At 43.5% G+C, this 8,515-nt stretch overlaps 1 long non-coding RNA gene across 2 annotated transcripts; it reads right to left on the bottom strand.

Moving 5' to 3' along the window:
- Positions 1 to 2,089: 2,089 nt before the first annotated feature.
- On the bottom strand, positions 2,090 to 5,793 carry LOC124680943. Of its 2 annotated transcripts, XR_006995635.1 has the most exons (5): positions 5,577 to 5,793; positions 5,344 to 5,452; positions 4,706 to 4,777; positions 4,099 to 4,423; positions 2,090 to 2,636 (listed from the first exon to the last, which is right to left on the bottom strand). It is a non-coding gene; the product is annotated as an uncharacterized LOC124680943 (long non-coding RNA). The 2 variants fall into 2 exon arrangements; XR_006995634.1 differs by lacking the exon at positions 2,090 to 2,636 and having other exon boundaries at positions 3,901 to 4,423.
- Positions 5,794 to 8,515: the final 2,722 nt, after the last annotated feature.

Raw genomic sequence — 8,515 nt, 5'->3', positions numbered from 1 at the left:
CAGGAACTAGGCGGCGCACCGGCATCCACCCCGTCCTCCTCAAACCCTAATAGAGGGTTTTTTAATTGTTTTTAATTTTAAAGCCCATATAGACATATAGAGGGCTTCTTTTGGTAGTTTCAATTTGCCCAAAACAGGGCTTATGTACAAATTTACCCAAAATAGGGCATATGCTTAATGAAATTTCGTTTAGTTTACATTTTTTCCTTTGTTTTCGATTTTCTTCACATTTGCGTTGCGTCCTCGCGTTGAACGCAACGCGCGACCCAAACAGATACGCGGACACGGGCCTTCGTCCGCGTATCCACACGACTACCCAAACAACTCAAAACGGATGAGATACCTTAACAACAACAAATGACAACCCCATGGCTAACGACTGGGAAGGATCTGGAACGGGAAAAGACAACCTCAAAGTCCTACTTGCGAAACTGCATATGATGACAGGGTCCACCGTGGAACCATTTTGGCCTTTTTTTGACTAATCTGATTCGGACTTACAACTTGTTGCACTCCGGCTTCCCAGTTTGCAACTTAATGTACTAATTTGCACATGAGGTGCAAGTTGTTGTATCTGAGATGTAATTAGCTCCAAAAAGAAAGCACGAGATCTACACTTACATTAAAAAAAGGCACACGATCTAGACATTTCATGTTCCATATTTCCATTACAAATTTAACCGTTCCATCCCACACTGATTGTCCTAATTTTTTCCAAAGGTTGAGTAACCAATCCTAGTGCGAAAGCCCACCAGAACGCATGATCTTAGAGAGTTAGGGCGGCGCACAAGGCAAACGATTGACGGTCATCAATCAGGGAGTGGCGGCAGAAAATACTCCGCCAACAACCACAAAGTATGATCTGGACAAAAGAAATGAGAATCTCATATCAGGTTGAATTTTGGAAAATAACAAATACAACAAGGTCATGATTAGGTACAAATCTAATTTTTCGTTTGTTTTGTGTCCTTCGTTTGACCATGTCGTTCCATGCTTATGCACTCCCGCCTAGAGGGAAGGGGCCAAGACATCGAGTGATAATCAGTAAGAGTCGAGTGATAATCAGTAAGAGTACTTGATGAACCCTTAAAGACAAGTTCGAATCTAGGCATCTTAGATAAAACACTTAACACAATATGTTTAAATTGTATCTTAATATTGATTTTTAACACACTAATATATTATTGTGATGTTTGTATTGAGGGGCCCCTGGTTCTAGCATTGCCCCAGGCCCCTAAAATCACAGGACCGGCCCTGCATGGTGGTGGCCATCCTCGTCGTCGGTGGCGGCATGGTATTGTATGGCTAGCATGTACATGTTGTTAGGCTTCATGGTCGGCGATGTCGTGCTTTGATCAGCTTGAACGGTGGTGTCAAGGTGATGTCCGTGTTCGGCGATGTGGTGATGCTTGTGACCGGGGTGACCGGCGATATCATGGTGGTGTTCGGCGACGTCATCGGCGACATGGTGATGCTTCTGACTGGCATGAACGGCGGTGTCATGGTGGTGTTCGTTTTTGTGTTCGGCGACGTGGTGATGCCTATGATGGCGTGACCGGCGGTGTCATGGTGGTTATAGTTATGGTTATGATTTGTGATAGTCAGTAATCCATGGCGGTAACTGTGTAGGTGTATTCAGTGGCGAAGACGATCTTGGTGTGCTACACCAAAAGTTTCGGCCTATCATATTCAGTCCAGTCTTGCGCGTAGGTAGTGTAAACCCGCATTGGCCACCGTCGGCAAGAGTGGCATGGTTGTCTTTTCACACACCGGCGTGGTGCTAGGCTTCGTGGCATCGGCGTGAAGCTTTGTGATAGGTGAGGAGGTGAGAGTTAAGATTACCATGTGGATAATTGGTGAGACTAAAGCTAGGCTCATATAAAAACAAATAAATTGAGCCTTGCATTTCTGCTGGGCCAAAAACTCTGCGTAGGCCGTCTACGGCACGTAGGTAGTCTCATCTCACTAGCGGAATCATGCAAAAAATCGTTTCAGCCTACCAAACGACCCCTAAACTGATATACAATCAAGCACTAGTTAAATGCCCGTGCGTTGCTACGGGAGAAAGATAGCTTCCTAGTCATTCGAGTGCTCGTAAACACAACAGTAGCATTAGTCAATCACCCAAAACACGAATTGTTTGGTTTATATCAAAGAGGGTCCACTTTTCAGTAGATTCTTGTGAATACAACGTTGTGCACCGGCAATCAAGGTTCAAAGCATCAAATGTCCCTACATCATGCGTTTCACGGTCACGGTTTTGCGTACTGTCTAAGAGCTCGGCCGAGATAATATGGGCATATGCTGCTACAAGCATAATATGGTCGTAAACTGTTGCCGTAAACCTACACAGGCCGACAGCTGCTTCCCCATCTCCATTTTTAGCTTCTTCTCAATCTTCCCACGCACAACCAACAATGCATTGTAGGCTTGTCCATTCCAGCGAGCTCACCATCGCCCCGCCCTTGATCATTCACTCCTTCGCATAGCTGACTCATCCCATGGCCATGACTGGTGAACCCCAATTCCAAGTGGCGTGAATGGCAAGCCCGTAAGAGAGCTCTGCACATGACATCTCTCTTATGTACATGACACCATGGAGAGAACATCGCTTGCTCGCAGCAGAACGTAGTGGCCTGCATCAACCTGCGTTATTACTTCAAGCTCCCCCTAGTTGAGAAAGGTGATCACTCAGACCTCTCCCCTCCCTCCCTCCCTGCTAACCAAACAGAAACAAAAACAAAAGATAAAGAGAAAATGAAATGGAAACATGAGAGACATTAGAGCTTGCCGAACCACTCCTAGCCATTTCCAAATGAAAGAAACAAGGTTATTTAAACTTCAGACTTGTGTTTCAGTTCAACATTTTCAAAATAATAATGTCAAAAGTTACAAATTACTACGAGTTCCACCTTTTCAAAATGATTTGAAAAAGCTCCAAGAATCTGAAGGTGCAGTCAACCTAAGAATGGAATACAATGCTCGAAGATGTAGTCGGGATGCCGTGCCCAAAGATTGCAAGATAAGCTTGAGAAATATGTTAACATCTAAACAGAAATAGAGGTAAACTGAAAATGACAAATAGTGAACTTAATGCTTCGGAGAGAAAAAAAAAAGTATCAAAGTATGTTCTACAACAAAACGAGCCTTCAAAGCTTTAGTTTGCTTATTTACTCAATAGACTAAAATAGCCTCCGAACTCCTCACATGAAGCAGCTTGCTTTAAGCTGAACCACTAACTTAATTAGCACATTTGTTTTTAAATAGTTGATAAATAACAAGAAACTGAAAAATAAGATTTTGTAGTGCCAGAACTTCCAGATGAGCCAGCATACTTTATTATATTGCACCATTTGCATCATAAAATATTTTCTTTGAAAAAATCATCTTAAAAGTATATATTTAAAGTTTGATTTATGACCCCTTTGAGTATGTGTCTCTGCACAACATTATTTCATACAACTAAATATGAGATTCAGTTGCAAAGTATACACATCGATATTTAAAAACAACAGATAAAAGCGATATATTGCATCAGTTTCACCTTCCAAACATCAGCTCATATCACTTCAAGTATTCCATAAGGCCCCACTTGGGAAGTCCATATTATTTCCACCCGGATATTGTATATGTAAGTTTCCTCTAGTGCACAACAAAACCAGCCGGAATTTTTCCGGACCTCGTCATGTCCGTGGAATTTGCAGGCAGTTATGGAGCGATTCCGAGAAAATCGGGAAAGTAAAACAGCGAACCAAGCGCTTATTCTGCTCCATCGTGGAATGTTTCCACACACTCCATCTAATATGCCTGGTTTGGGCTAATAAAAGGTAATCTAAGCAGGCCCTAAGTATAATCTAGTTGTTCCAGCAAATGATCACAATAATCTCTTACGTCCTAATCTTTCGCAAAAAAAATCTCTTATGTTCTAATAGAAAGAAAATGTAATAAAAAATAAACTGATCCGAAATTCTGAATAAAGAGATCTGCGTGAACCGCCAAGATCAACACACTAAACTGTGAGCGTCTGGCTAGCTGCAGTACTTGCGTCAAGTAAATAGCAACATGCATGAAAGTGGGCTAGCGTGCTGAGATTCTTACATAGGTAGGCGACATGTAGGGCTAGCGCGATCTCACTGCTCAGCATGGGTGACACCATCTCATTGTCGTAGACTCCTGGGGAGAGTGTTTCCGTCGGGGAGCCCCTCGACCCCTGCCGCAACACCGACTCAAACGCTGCAAGCGAAGAATGGACCATCCCTGTCGTGGAGCCCCTCAACCGCGCCGTTTCAGCGCCAACTCAGGCAGCAGGCGACAATGGCTTGTGCCTGTCGCGGATTCCTTTGACCCCGCTGTTTCAGCCCCGGGTTAGGGGCATTCAAAGGTGACACACTTAACTGGAAAGCAGATATTTAAGGCATATGGCCTGAAAGTGTCCAAGGTGCATTAAAAAAATCTCAAAGTCTGAAAACTATCAGTAACATGTAACATGTAAACAACACTGAACCAACACACATTTAACATATTATATGGGAAGCTACAGTGAACTTTGTTACTTGTACGGAGAGCCATTTGTATGTCACAGAAGCAGTTTAGTTTATCATAGCTTTGAGTCACTTTCACAAATTAATCTAAAAACAATATATCAAAACAAAGAGCATTCTGCACCAGTAAATTTAACAGCAAGAAAACAGGGGTAACATATTACCTTAGTAGTTCCACCATAAACCATGATTATTGGTCGATTAACCTGTCCAATTTCCATTATTGTACTCAGCATCTGCAAAAAATAGCTCCATAAAAAATATCATAATCAGATGCAAAATCCTCACAATGATGAGAAGGAAACAAATAAATCATCAATGAAAATGGGTTAAGATTGTAAGCTACATAATGTGCATCACTTATAGAATCCTCATAAAAATTCACAGATAGTGCGACCGACCTAATACGTATGACAGAGCATAAAATGTATGAAGGTAAGTATTCATTCAGTACATAAATTAGGTCATAACAGAAAACGTTGTGATAGCCTATAATCTTAACTGAAATCTTCGCTTCCACCAAAACCTACGCATGAGCATCAAAACTGAAGAAGAAAAATGTCCAACAACTATATAAGGAGGGTGTGTATTTTTCCATAGGAAATAATATTCAGTTGTCATGGATCTAGAAATTACAAATAACTCTACCTGGACGGATCACAAGAATGAAGCAACCAAACCTTTCCCTTGAGAAAGCACAGGAAAAAACAACGTAATTTTGAGTTGTCCTGTATCTAACTTTAACACGGCCACAACAATTTCTCTGAAGCAAGCTACATCAAGAGATATGACGCAGCCAAACCTTCTCAAATTGCCGGCAAAGGCATGGGCTTCTCGTAGTCAGCCGACAGTCGCATCTTCACGCCCTTCCCAGCCCCTTCCGCCTCCCACGCGCCTCCATTTCCCCACCACTGCAAACCGCATGCATGAAGGGGGATGGTCAGTTCCTGGGACAAGAAGGGTCGAACCCTGCCACGAGAAGCCCACGTATTCATCCAGAATTTGCGAGGTAGGGACGGTGCCGGTCGTGCGTACCTGGAAAGGGTAGATCGCGTCATGGGGCGTGAGGATCCAGATTGTCCGGACGCTGCACCCGCCGCCAGGCTTACCGGAGATGAGGCCGCGCGGTGGCTGTGGACTCGAAGGAACTTCGTTCTTATGTAGCCGATTGCTGCTGATGGCGATGCGCCATGGTGATCCTGATGTAGGACGGCAGGGATCGGAGGCAGTCCAGGCGGAGACATTGGGTGTCTCCTAATCGAAGAGGGAGGAGACTGTATTGTGCAGCGGCGATGGCGATAGAGGGAGGAGATGGGGAGTATGTGGAGTCCGGCAGCGTCATAGCGGCGCCAATCGGCGGTGGAGGCTGCCGGTGCTATGTGGCGGCGGCGATGGCCGGAAGGAGGAGATACTCGTTCCCCTTTCGGGTAGTATAAGAGATTTAAGTAATTAGGAATATTTTGGTAAGTAAACTAATGATAATTAGGGAGATTTTGGTAAGTAATTTGCGGGAAGGTGCATGCCGGCGGATGTTAAGCGAAGACGTAAGATTAGATCGAATGGTCCGGATGATCTCAATCTCCTCACCAAACGCGTTGTATGAGCTACGACCAACTCCAATATAATAGTAAAGACTTACAACCAAAGGTACAACACAGCGTGAAGCAGTCAACCAAAAATATCGAGATACTAGTAGAAAAAGGGCCTTTAGTCCCGGTTTATAACAGGCTTTAGTCCCGGTTGTGCAACCGGGACTAAATACCCGAGACTAAAGGCCCCCCTTTAGTCCCGGTTGCTTATGAACCGGGACTAAAGGTCCATCCACGTGGGCTGCGTGCGTCGGGGTGAAAATGTCTCCAGGTGAATTTTTCTAATTTTTTCCACTTCATTTTCTTTCTATTTTTTCAGAATTTCTATTATTTCAGTTATTTGCATAGTTTAGTCTCTATCTCTAGTCAAATTACTTACTCGTGATCAAACTTGCCGCTCGGTCACTCATCCTCCCACTAATCCAACACTAGCACGCTTAACTTTCGAGTTCCATCCCATCCCGCATCCAATTGCTTCGAGCGCATGTATTTGATACTAGTATCATATGAGTCCTATTAACATGTTGGTCGATGTCATATTTATTTATTGTTTGAAGTTTAAATTATTCTTTTAATAAACCAAAAGTAATGATGTAATAATAATCTCGAATTAATAGATAAACATTAACTTTTTAATTTGTATTATTTTAATTTTTTAATTTTTAATTTTTAAAATATTTATTTTTTTGCCAAACCTAAAACCTAAAAATTTGAAAATCTAAAAATTAGGTAAAGGTAATAGTCATCTTTATGCAGGATGCAATTATTAATTTTAATTTTTTGAAAAATAAAAAATATATAATCCGTAATTTATAGGAAAAAATAGAATCTTCCTGCTTTCATATTTTCATTTGGAATTTTGAGAATCTAAAAATTGGCTAACCGGGTAAACCCCGGTGAATTCAGATGTAACTTTTTCCCACGATTATTGTGATATATTATACGTTTTTTCCAACGTTGTATGCAAAATTTATTGCGGTTTTTGATGGGATTCGTAGCATAGAAAATAAAAAATTTCCTACCGCAAGAACGAAACACAAGCCAAGATCCAATCTAGAAGACGGCAGCAACGAGGGGATCACGAGACTAACCCTTGAAGATTTCCAAAGCCTACGAGATTATATCTCGTTGTTGCAGAAGATGATCACTTGCCGCTTTCAAAAGCGCGTAGAAGATCTTGACGGTGCCACAATCGGGCAGCACCTCCGTACTCGGTCACACGTACGGTGTTGATGAAGACGACGTCCTCCTCCCCATTCCAGCGGACAGCAGAAGTAGTAGATCCTCCTTAGAATCCCGGCAGCACGACGGCGTGGTGACGGTGGTGGTGGAGATCTCCGGCAGGGCTTCACCTATGCGCTGCGGGAGAGATATGTGGAGGAGGGGCGCTAGGGTTTGGGGAGAGAGGGGGTCTAGGGCGCCGGCCTCAAGGGGGTTGTGGTGGTGCGGCCAAGGTGTGGCCGGGCCCTCCCCTATGCCCCTCATTATATAGGTGGAAGCCCCAAGAGTTGTATCCCAAGTCTTCGAATAAGACCCCAACACCAAAACCTACCTTTGGTGGGAAACCTACTCAAGATGGGAGTCCCACTCTAGGTGGGATTCCCACCTTTCCTTGAGGGAGGGTGGCCGGCCACCTCAGGTGGAGCCCACCTGGGACTCCTCCCCTTAGGGTTGGCCGGCCAAGCTTGTGGAATCCCTCTGGGACTCCACCTTCCATAGTGTCTTTCTTCATGACTTTTCTAAAACCTTCTAGAACCTTCCATAAATGCACCGGATCATTTTCAAACTTGTAAAATGACTTCCTATATATGAATCTTATTCTCCGGACCATTCCGGAACTCCTCGTGATGTCATGGATCCCATCCGAGACTCCGAACAAAACTTCGAACTCCATTCCATATTCCATATCTACTCAAACGACATCAAACCTTAAGTGTGTCACCCTACGGTTCGCGAACTATGCAGACATGGTTGAGACTTCTCTTCGACCAATAACCAATAGCGGGATCTGGAGATCCATAATGACTCCCACATATTCAACGATGACTTAGTGATCGAATGAACCATCTACATACAATACCGATTCCCTTTGTCACGCGATATTTTACTTGTCCGAGGTTTGATCATCGGTATCTCTATACCTTGTTCAACCTCGTCTCCTGACAAGTACTCTTTACTCGTACCGTGGTATGTGGTCTCTTATGAACCATTCATATGTTTGCAAACCAATTAGACAACATTCCACCGAGAGGGCCCAGAGTATATCTATCCTTCATCGGGATGGACAAATCCCACTGTTGATCCATATGCCTCAACTCATACTTTCCGGATACCTAATCCCACCTTTATAACCCCTCATTTACGCAGTGGCGTTTGATGTAATCA

The sequence above is a fragment of the Lolium rigidum genome, unplaced genomic scaffold (genome assembly GCF_022539505.1).
Source record: "Lolium rigidum isolate FL_2022 unplaced genomic scaffold, APGP_CSIRO_Lrig_0.1 contig_31174_1, whole genome shotgun sequence".
NCBI lineage: Eukaryota > Viridiplantae > Streptophyta > Magnoliopsida > Poales > Poaceae > Lolium > Lolium rigidum.
This window is presented reverse-complemented; position numbering and strand designations above follow the sequence as displayed.